This window comes from Neophocaena asiaeorientalis, unplaced genomic scaffold (assembly GCF_003031525.2).
Source record: "Neophocaena asiaeorientalis asiaeorientalis breed wild unplaced genomic scaffold, Neophocaena_asiaeorientalis_V1.1 scaffold92, whole genome shotgun sequence".
In the NCBI taxonomy this organism is placed as follows: domain Eukaryota; kingdom Metazoa; phylum Chordata; class Mammalia; order Artiodactyla; family Phocoenidae; genus Neophocaena; species Neophocaena asiaeorientalis.
The window spans coordinates 3,134,023-3,142,816 of NW_020174057.1; the positions used below are offsets into that span (position 1 = coordinate 3,134,023).

An 8,794-nucleotide genomic window follows, 5' to 3' on the forward strand; every position below is an offset into this window, starting at 1 on the left:
CACGGGTTCGAGCCCTGGTCTGGGAGAATCCCACATGCCGCGGAGCAACTAGGCCCGTGAGCCACAACTACTGAGCCTGCGCGTCTGAAGCCTGTGCTTCGCAACAAGAGAGGCCACGATAGTGAGAGGCCCGCGCACCGCTATGAAGAGTGGCCCCTGCTTGCCACAACTAGAGAAAGCCCTCGCACAGAAACGAAGACCCAACGCAGCAAAAATAAATTAAAAAATTTATAAACTCCTACCACCAACATCTAAAAAAAAAAAATTTGTATTGTTACTCATGTATCACTACACTTATCACATTTTATAAATAAAATTATTATAAATAATATAATATTTTAAAAGGAAAAGCTTTATATTTTACCTGTAACTGAACCTTTTTTCCCTGCTTTTCGAACAAGGGGTCTGTATTTTCATGTTGCCTTGGACCTCACAAATACGCAGTTGGTGCTGTCCAGGAATCCAGGCAAGCTTTCCTGAGGAAATAAGTAGAAAAGCCCAAAAGCAAGAGAGAGCTTGTCACACTAGGGCTGTGCTTCTCAAAGGGTGGTCCCTGTACCAGCAGCACGGGCATCACCTGGGATCCTGTGAGAACGGCAGATTCTCAGGCCCCACTATGGAAAATCTGATTTTACACTCCCCCCAGGTGGTCCTGATGCCCCTCAAGTCTGAGAGGCACTGCTACAGGGGGACTGAGAGAAGAACAGTGGGTGTGTTGGGAGGTGGGGGAGGAGCCAGGATCAGGTTCTTAGGACAAGGAGGAGAAAATGGAGGTTATTAAGCAGGAGTAAAAGCACAAGGTCCTCAAGGGTCAGTACATCCCACCCCCATCCTGATCTCGTCTTCTACTGCTCTCCGTCAGTCTCAGCCACACGGCCATCCTCTGACACGTCAGGCAGTCCCCTGCCTCAGGGCCTTTGCACCAGTTACTTCCTCTTCTTAGAATGCTTTCACCCCAGAGCCCTCTTGCATTCTTTGGATGTCTGCTCAAATGTTACCTTCTCAGGAAGGTCTTCCCTAGCCCTCCTATTTAAAATCGTCCCCTCAATGCGCACATACACACACTCACACTTTGATCCCCTCGTCCCTGTTTTATCTTTCTCCCTTGCACATACCAACACGTAATATATTATACCACTTTCTTATTTTTCGGGTGAAGTGTCTATCCTCTCCCATTCCCCACTGGAATGCTAGTTCTACAAAAGTAGTGGCTTTATTCTGTTTCATTTACTGATATATTCCTGGGGGCCTAAAAATACTGGTAGAGAGGGAACACTCAATAAATATTTATTGAATGAACGAATGAAGAGGTTTCAATTCAAGTAAATACATGACTATAATTAATAAGAAAGGGGTTCTCACAACCTGGTTAATAAAGTTGCTAGCAGTTGTTCTTAACTTGAGGCTATGAGCTGGGTTTATTCATGGAGGTAGAGACCATCACAGCTCTGGGAAGGAAAATCCATGTGCTCCCCTCACCTCCTCACTTGCAGGGGTTGAGGCCACGTTACTATCCTGCCCAAAGGACTGTGAGTAGAAGAGGCACGACCAGACCACGGATGTTAATGGGAGTATCTCCTCCACTTCTTCCGTCTCATTTGGCTGTGACCATGCATGTTTGTGTGAAGCCACAAGGTCAAGGCAGAGAGGAAAGTTCCTTAGGCTTTCTGTGAGGGAGAAATAAACCTTTGTTGTGATAACAGCATTGAGATTTCAGGGTTTATTTGTTACTGCACTGTAGCCTAGGCTCACCTGATGACTAGAGTCATCATCAACAAGCAGAGATAGAGAGCAAATTCAGAAAAGTCGAATCTTCTGAGCAATTCTACTATGAAGGATATGTATTTGGTAGCTTTAAGGAAGATCTTGGACCTTGTCCACAGGTGTAAGTATACAAAAATGCCACCTGACAACGTCCCAGTTCTAAAAGGCAGAAACTATGAAATGAACACATAAAAGTGTACAGAGGCAGAATCTGTAAGTATGGACTACGGATCAATCTGTCTGGGTTTGAATCTCAGCTGTCCCACTTACTGACCTTGACCAAGCTAATTAGCCCTCTGGGCCTCAGTTTCCTCACATGTAAAGAAGGATAATAATATTTACTTCGAGAACTGTTAGAGGACTGGATGAAGTAAGGGAAGTAAAGTACTAGGTTCTCAGTGCTTGACACAAACTCGTTAAATTTTCACAGCAACTCCATGGGCTAGATACTATTTTTACCCCCGTTTTATAGATGATGAAGCAGTTGCACAGAGAGATTAAATAACTTACCCAAGGTCATGCAGCTAGTAAGTAATGGAGCTGGGATTTGACCTCTGCAGTCTGATGGGAGGGACGGGGATGAATCCTGACCTGGGAGTTAGGCGGACTGGAGGCAAATCTCAGCCCGAACACTCACTAATCAGTTGACTTTGAAACAGCAACTTGACTTTTTGCGGTCGTGATTTCTCTATCTCTTAAATTAGGGAAATAGTAATATGGAAAATAAGAGTATCCCTACAACATCAGGCAGTTGTTGAAGGCCAGCTGGGATAGTGTTTATAAAGCACCTCCCACATGCCTGGCCCAGAGGAGACGCTTGCTGAGTGTTAGCTACTGTTGTAATGACAACACCCCGTGTGGCCACAGTCTGAGCAGCTGTCTGGAATAGAGTCACAATATGGTGGGCCACTGGTCAGTCTCTTCTGCTCCTCACTGGAGTTTATGGGGAGAGCTATTCCCTTGCTCTGGTATCACACATCTAATAGCGCAGCCCAGGTAACCGAGGGCAGCCCCATTTCCATTCCCCAGGATACATGTGGGATGGCGGGCTCCAAAGCAGGGTCCCCTCCATCCCACCACCACCACCATGACAGCTTTTCCCTATGAGGCCTGCCTCCATCCCCCTAGAAGCCTATTAAGGCTTCTCTCTTTGGGTCAGGCCAACCTGGCCTCCTATCTGCAGGTCAGAGAACAAGGGGATTAACAACTCAGGAAATCTCTGCGTCTGCATGCATGCCCTGCTCATCACCACTTTCACCCCGAGGCAAAAGAAGCTACTGATTTTCCGAGTCATCGTCAACAACAAAAAAGTTCCATAGAATCATGACAACCAGCTCCGTTATATTGTTCAGATGCCAATTCTTTGAAAATCCACAATCCTCTGATGACAGCAATGTGGGTGCGGGTGAGTAGGGTGAGTGGATGGGGGAATAGGTCTTAGGGTTGGATATAGTCTTAGGTTTGGTTTCAACGTGCCTCCAGGGTAATATTGGCCTAGATGCTGCCATCATAGCTTGAGGACTCATTACTCCCTAGTGGTCACTGTGGGTTTTACCAGACAAAGAGCAGCAAAAGATACAGGAACAGTGTTTAGCTAAGGGAACAGCATTTCCCAGGGAAACAGCATCCCGTGAACTGTCTCAGCATTTTAGGTCTTTCTGAGATGTTCCTGTTTTCATCCTTCCTCGGTACTTCCTGTTTCTCTTTCACTTAGTTTCTTTCTCCTTCACTATGCCTATCTCCCTTTCTTCTTGATCTTCCTCTCCCCTTCCTTGCTGCCCTCCTCCTTCCCTGCTTTCCTCCTCTAACAGCTATGATCTTTCATATGTGTTGAATCTGTATTGCTGTTCCCTGTTATTAACAACTAGGACAATTTATCCCCCCAAATAGAAGTGACCAGATTTAACAAGTAAAAACACAGCACCCGGGTAAATTGGACTTGTAGATAAACTTATACCAAAAAGATTATTTGTTGTTTTTCTGAACTTTAAATTTACTTGGGCATCTGACAGTGTATTTGGCAGCCCTACCACCAACTAATTGAATAATGTTTGTCCTGTGAATCAGTGGCTTTTAGAAATGAAATAGATGTCCCATACTTGCTCCGTGGTAAACTTCATAACGCTATTATTATTTTTAAAATGTGAGGAACCAATATTCCCTGAACCCTCCACATAGCGGTTTTTGATTTCTTGCTTTTTTATAATGCCTACATCTTTAAGGAGCTTTTCTTTGAAGGCAGCTGGCCTTCTTAGGGCATCCCCAAGCCTGGCAACCCCTGGGCAACCCCCCAGAGGCTGGAGAAGGCCGTAGCTCAGAGAGCAAAGAGTTCCAAGTGGTCAGATTTCAACAGGAATGTCAGGCCTCTGTGAGGGGGAAGGTTACTTCTGCAGGGGGTGAGGGGAAGGGTGGATTATAATATTTTTCTCTCGTTATCACATCTTTGCCTCTTATCTGCTATATCCCCACAGTGACAGTGTGCGTGGGGTTGGTGGGGTGGAGTGGGGAATACTCGCCCTTTCTTATGTTCCTTTGGCGCTATTTGAGACTGAAGCTTACAACAGAAGGAGTGATGGCCAAGGCTCCCCAGATGACACTGAGGTCAATCACTGCTGACAGTTAATACCTAGTTAAAACCTGGCCTCCAAGCCGGATAGCCTTCCAGTCGGCTGGTGTCTGAACAAACACAGCAGGCATTTAAAGGTCACGGGGTTGCATGAGGTCAGCAGGGCCCGACCTTCTGAAAGGTGTGGTCATCTCCCCTCCACGCTGAGAACGTTTTTAAACGACTCCAGAAGCTACAGCTCCTCTTCCCCAAGGCACTGCCAGGGCCTGCAGCCAGGCCCTGCCGTTTCTGAGTGGCGTGGTCCAGGCCGGGCTTTCTGCTCTCCCTGCTGGAGGCCCGCCATCCTTATTGAGTGTATTTCCAAGAAAGCAGTTGACAGGCTTGGCAGTGCTATTCCTGGAAATGTTCAATAGGCCATCTTCTGGCAGGGGCCGCTGCTGACGGACGGGTCGGAAGGGGAGACCACGTGCTCTGCGCCATCTCCACCCTGGCCTATTCCCAGGTGCCTCCGAGCAACAGCCGTCCCCAAATACCACGGGCTGTCAGCTGTGGGGGGTGCTGCGGGCCTCTGCAGGACTCGCTTCCTCCCTGGCAGGGCAGCTGCCAGCGAGCTTGCTGCTAAATGAAGACAGGCGTCCTGTGACTATAAATTATAACACACAGCAGCTCCAGCTGATGCACTGCCTGTCCCGCAGGAAACTCCACAGGGGACACTTGCCCGCTGCCAAAGGGCACTCTAGACAGTGGCTTCAGCTCTTGTGGCAGCCTCGGGAGAGAGGCCAAGCCTGTCACTGGGCAGAGGAGCCCTGGCAACTCCCAGAGGTTGGAACTTCCGTCTGATGTGGGGCGCAGTCCCGACCTTGGCTTTTCTGCCTCTGCACTATTGACCTTTAGGGCCAGATACTTCTTTGTGGGAGTAGTCTGTGCACCGTCGGATGTATAGCAGCATCCTTGGCTTCCGCCTACTGGATGCCAGTAGCACCTGTACCTGTGCCATCCTCCGCCAGTTGTGTCAACCAAAAATACCTCCAGACATTTCCAAATGTCCCCTGAGAGGTAAAGTTGCCATTGGTTGAGATCCACTGGTATACAGGAAAGGAGAAGGGGGCCTTTTCAGGGTGATGCCAGAAAGAGACAGACAGAATCGCAGAATTTGGTCTCCATTTGAGCTGTGTGCTGCCAGGTAAGTCAGAGAAACCTTGGGCCTCAGTTTTCTTATCTCTAAAATGGAAAGAAACAGAAGGGCAAACCAAGGGAATGGGGAGATCAGTTGAGATAACGCATGGTAGGCACTTTGATAGGTATTAAAGCACCACAGAGAACATCATAGTAGTAGATTACCTGATGCTTGAATCCTTCCCTACCTCAAAGGGTCTGGCTCCCTTTGAAAGGAAAAAATAGCTGAACATTTATAAAATTCCCAAGACTCTTAAAAAAGAAACAAATACTTTAGAAAGCTTTTCTCTTTATTATTATTTTTTCTTCTGAATTCAAACAAGGTTAAGTATGCTATGACTGCCTGAGGTTAATGAACATGATTTTTTTCTTATTTTCCTTGAAAGAGGTTTTGTATCTTTTCTTTTTTTTACCAACACCCTAGAAATTGCACCCCTCCAGTGAAAGAACAGAAAGTAAGAATGGGAGAGTCCTTCTATTTTCTTCATAAAATTAGTACCTTTTTCTTTATAATTTATAACAAAACCAATAAATGAAACCCCACAGCCCTATAGAAAGACACTGTTGCTTTAAATGAGCTTTGCTGTTATATAATTCTCTGGCTGACTTCACCCAGCCAGCTTTCAAGGAACTGTAAAGAAATCCTTAAACACTAATATTTCTCTTATTCACGCTGGCAGGAAAACACAAAGGAAATGGACAACATGAGCTACCTCAATGGTAAAAAGCGAAGAGCCAAGTCCTTGACAACAGGGCTACATATGCCACCCCTACTCCCCTGCACCGGCCCTGGTCTTGGGGTCCTTGTCAAGCTCCAGGCAGCCACGGCCCTTCCTTTGTGGCTGTTGCCCATTGGAAGATCCAAGGCCACATGTGCTTTGGGAAACAAGATACTGTAATTAATCAAAGAAAACAAAAACAGCTTCTTTTCCATAATGGGCCCATCGAAGGGCTTTTCTAGGAAAACCCCGATCAAGCTGTTCCTTCTATTTACCTAAAGGCTAACAGCCAAGGGACAGGGTTGGAGGGGTGTGTGAGGAGGTATCCATGGAAGTTTATTCCCAAATAGTCCCTTCCCAGAAAAAGACTTCATTGTGCTAACTCAAACCGCTGAGCATCAGCTAACAGCAGGGGCCCCATGGAAGAAATCAAGTCTCCTCTTTCTGAGGCATCACTGATCCTGTGTCGACCCAAGAACTCACCTTCTTCTACAGAATTATTCTGATCAGACAGGATTCCCAGAGGGGACCCGGGAAGTGAGACTCTGAACCAAACTAATGAGGAAGTGTCAGAAAAGGCAGTCAAGCAGCACTGTTGTAAAAACAACTCTTCCCACACGCTTACCTTGTTAGAAGTAAACACAGTGTAATTCTGGCACAGCAGTTCCCCCTTACCCGGGAGGGATACATTTCAAGACCCCCCAGGGGACGCCCAAAACCTCGGATAATACTATATTTATATACTATAGATAATATGCTTTTTCCTACACGTAAATACCTGTAAGAAAGTTTTGTTTTTAAATTAGGCACAGGAAGAGAATATCCCAATTGCCAGCATCACTACCCTTGTGCTTTGGGGCCATTATTAAGTAAAAGAAAAGTTACTTGAACACAAGCACTGTGATACTATGACAATTGATCTGATAACCAAGACACTTACTAAGTGACTAACAGGTGGGATGCGCTGGACAAAGGGATGATTCTCGTCCCAGGCAGGATGGAGCTGGAAGAGGCAAGATTTCACCACGTGACTCAAAATGGCATGCAATTTAAAGCTTATGAGTTGTTTATTTCTGGGATTTTGCATTTAACATGTTCAGACTGAGGTTGTCTGTGGGTAACTGAAACCATGAAAAGCAAAAGCATGGATAAGGGAGGGGTTACTGTGCTAGGTAAAGACAGGTAGGGTTGGGACTAGGGTGAGGAGGGTGACGCATCACCTCTGGTGCAAAATTTAAAGATACCAAATAAACCCAGCCATCAAATAAATAATATAAATAACATCTTAATGCAATATTAAAAAAATCAAAATTAATGTCAGAACTTCATGATGAGCAAAATATCAAAATTTAAAGACAGGATCTGGTTTCACAAGTCTTGTGTGTTCCTGGTGACCAGCACTTGACTTTGAATGGACTCATAGGTCTCGGTGAAGCAGGGTAACCAAAGGAGCCAGGATTCAGAGTCAGAGACAGAAGATCAGCCTATGGCTATGTGGCTTTCAGCATATTCCCAGCCTCTCTGAGTTCTGGTTCTCATTTGTAGAGTGGGCTTAATATTGGCCTCACCTGCCTCACAGGGGTTGTTAGGACCAAATAAGGTCTTGTTCACGAGAGCATTTGATAAACTGTTTATCTTTGAAAAGATAAACAAAGCAACCTAAGGCATCCTTGAAATGGACAACAGAAAGTATAATAATAATACTGGTAATTGTAGTAGAAAGTGATATGGGACATACTTGGGGAGGGAAGGAGAGAAAAGGCAGGAGAGAAGAAAAGGGTGGAGGGGTAGGGTAGGCTGTGTGCTGGGAAGTGGGAGGAGCCCTCATTCCAGATTCTGACCTGAATTCAAGTCTCTGCTCAGCTATTTACAATTTGCAGAGCTTCGGCCCATTTTCCAGCCTCTCTGAGCCTCAATTTTCTCATTCTTAAAATGGGGACAATAATGGATTGACCATGTGAAATAATGTGTGCACAGCACCCAGTATGGTCTGGTACAAACTAGGTGTTAACCCCTTTCACCACACACACACACACACACACACACACACACACACACACACCTCCCTGCGTGCTTACACCCACACCCCAGAGTGAAGAGTAAAGAAAGGGTAAGAAGGAGAGAAACAGGAGAGGAAGGAAGAATATAAGCCAAGATTGGAGGAGGTAAGAGAATAGAATAGAGAAGGAGAAAAGAGAGAGGAAAGGAAGGAGGAAGGAAAGGAAGAGAAGAAAGTGGGGACACTCAGTAGATACAGATGATTTTACTACTTTTTTTCCTTTAACCTTCCTACTAGCTTTATAAGTGATTGATCAGTAGATTGCTTGCTGTCCTAAGCTGAGAGCTCTCATAGGCAAGTCAGTTCAAGTTTCCTAGGAAACACCCATGGAAAGAATCAAGCTCAACAACATATTTAAGATTTACCTGTGATGACACACATACCTCTGATTCTTTTGTTTTACCTGATGTAGAATATTTTTGAACATACCTCCATTTACATATCCATTCTCTCAAGGGTAGACATTTAAGTTAAGGGCGCTTCGATTGTAACAGTAATACTTCGTTTCTT

General features: G+C 45.5%; 1 long non-coding RNA gene across 1 annotated transcript; it reads right to left on the reverse strand.

Moving 5' to 3' along the window:
• Positions 1–285: 285 nt before the first annotated feature.
• On the reverse strand, positions 286–7,217 carry LOC112405827 (uncharacterized). The gene is made up of 3 exons (XR_003004434.1): positions 7,166–7,217; positions 4,391–5,551; positions 286–1,667 (listed from the first exon to the last, which is right to left on the reverse strand). It is a non-coding gene; the product is annotated as an uncharacterized LOC112405827 (long non-coding RNA).
• Between the last annotated feature and the right edge of the window lie 1,577 nt (positions 7,218–8,794).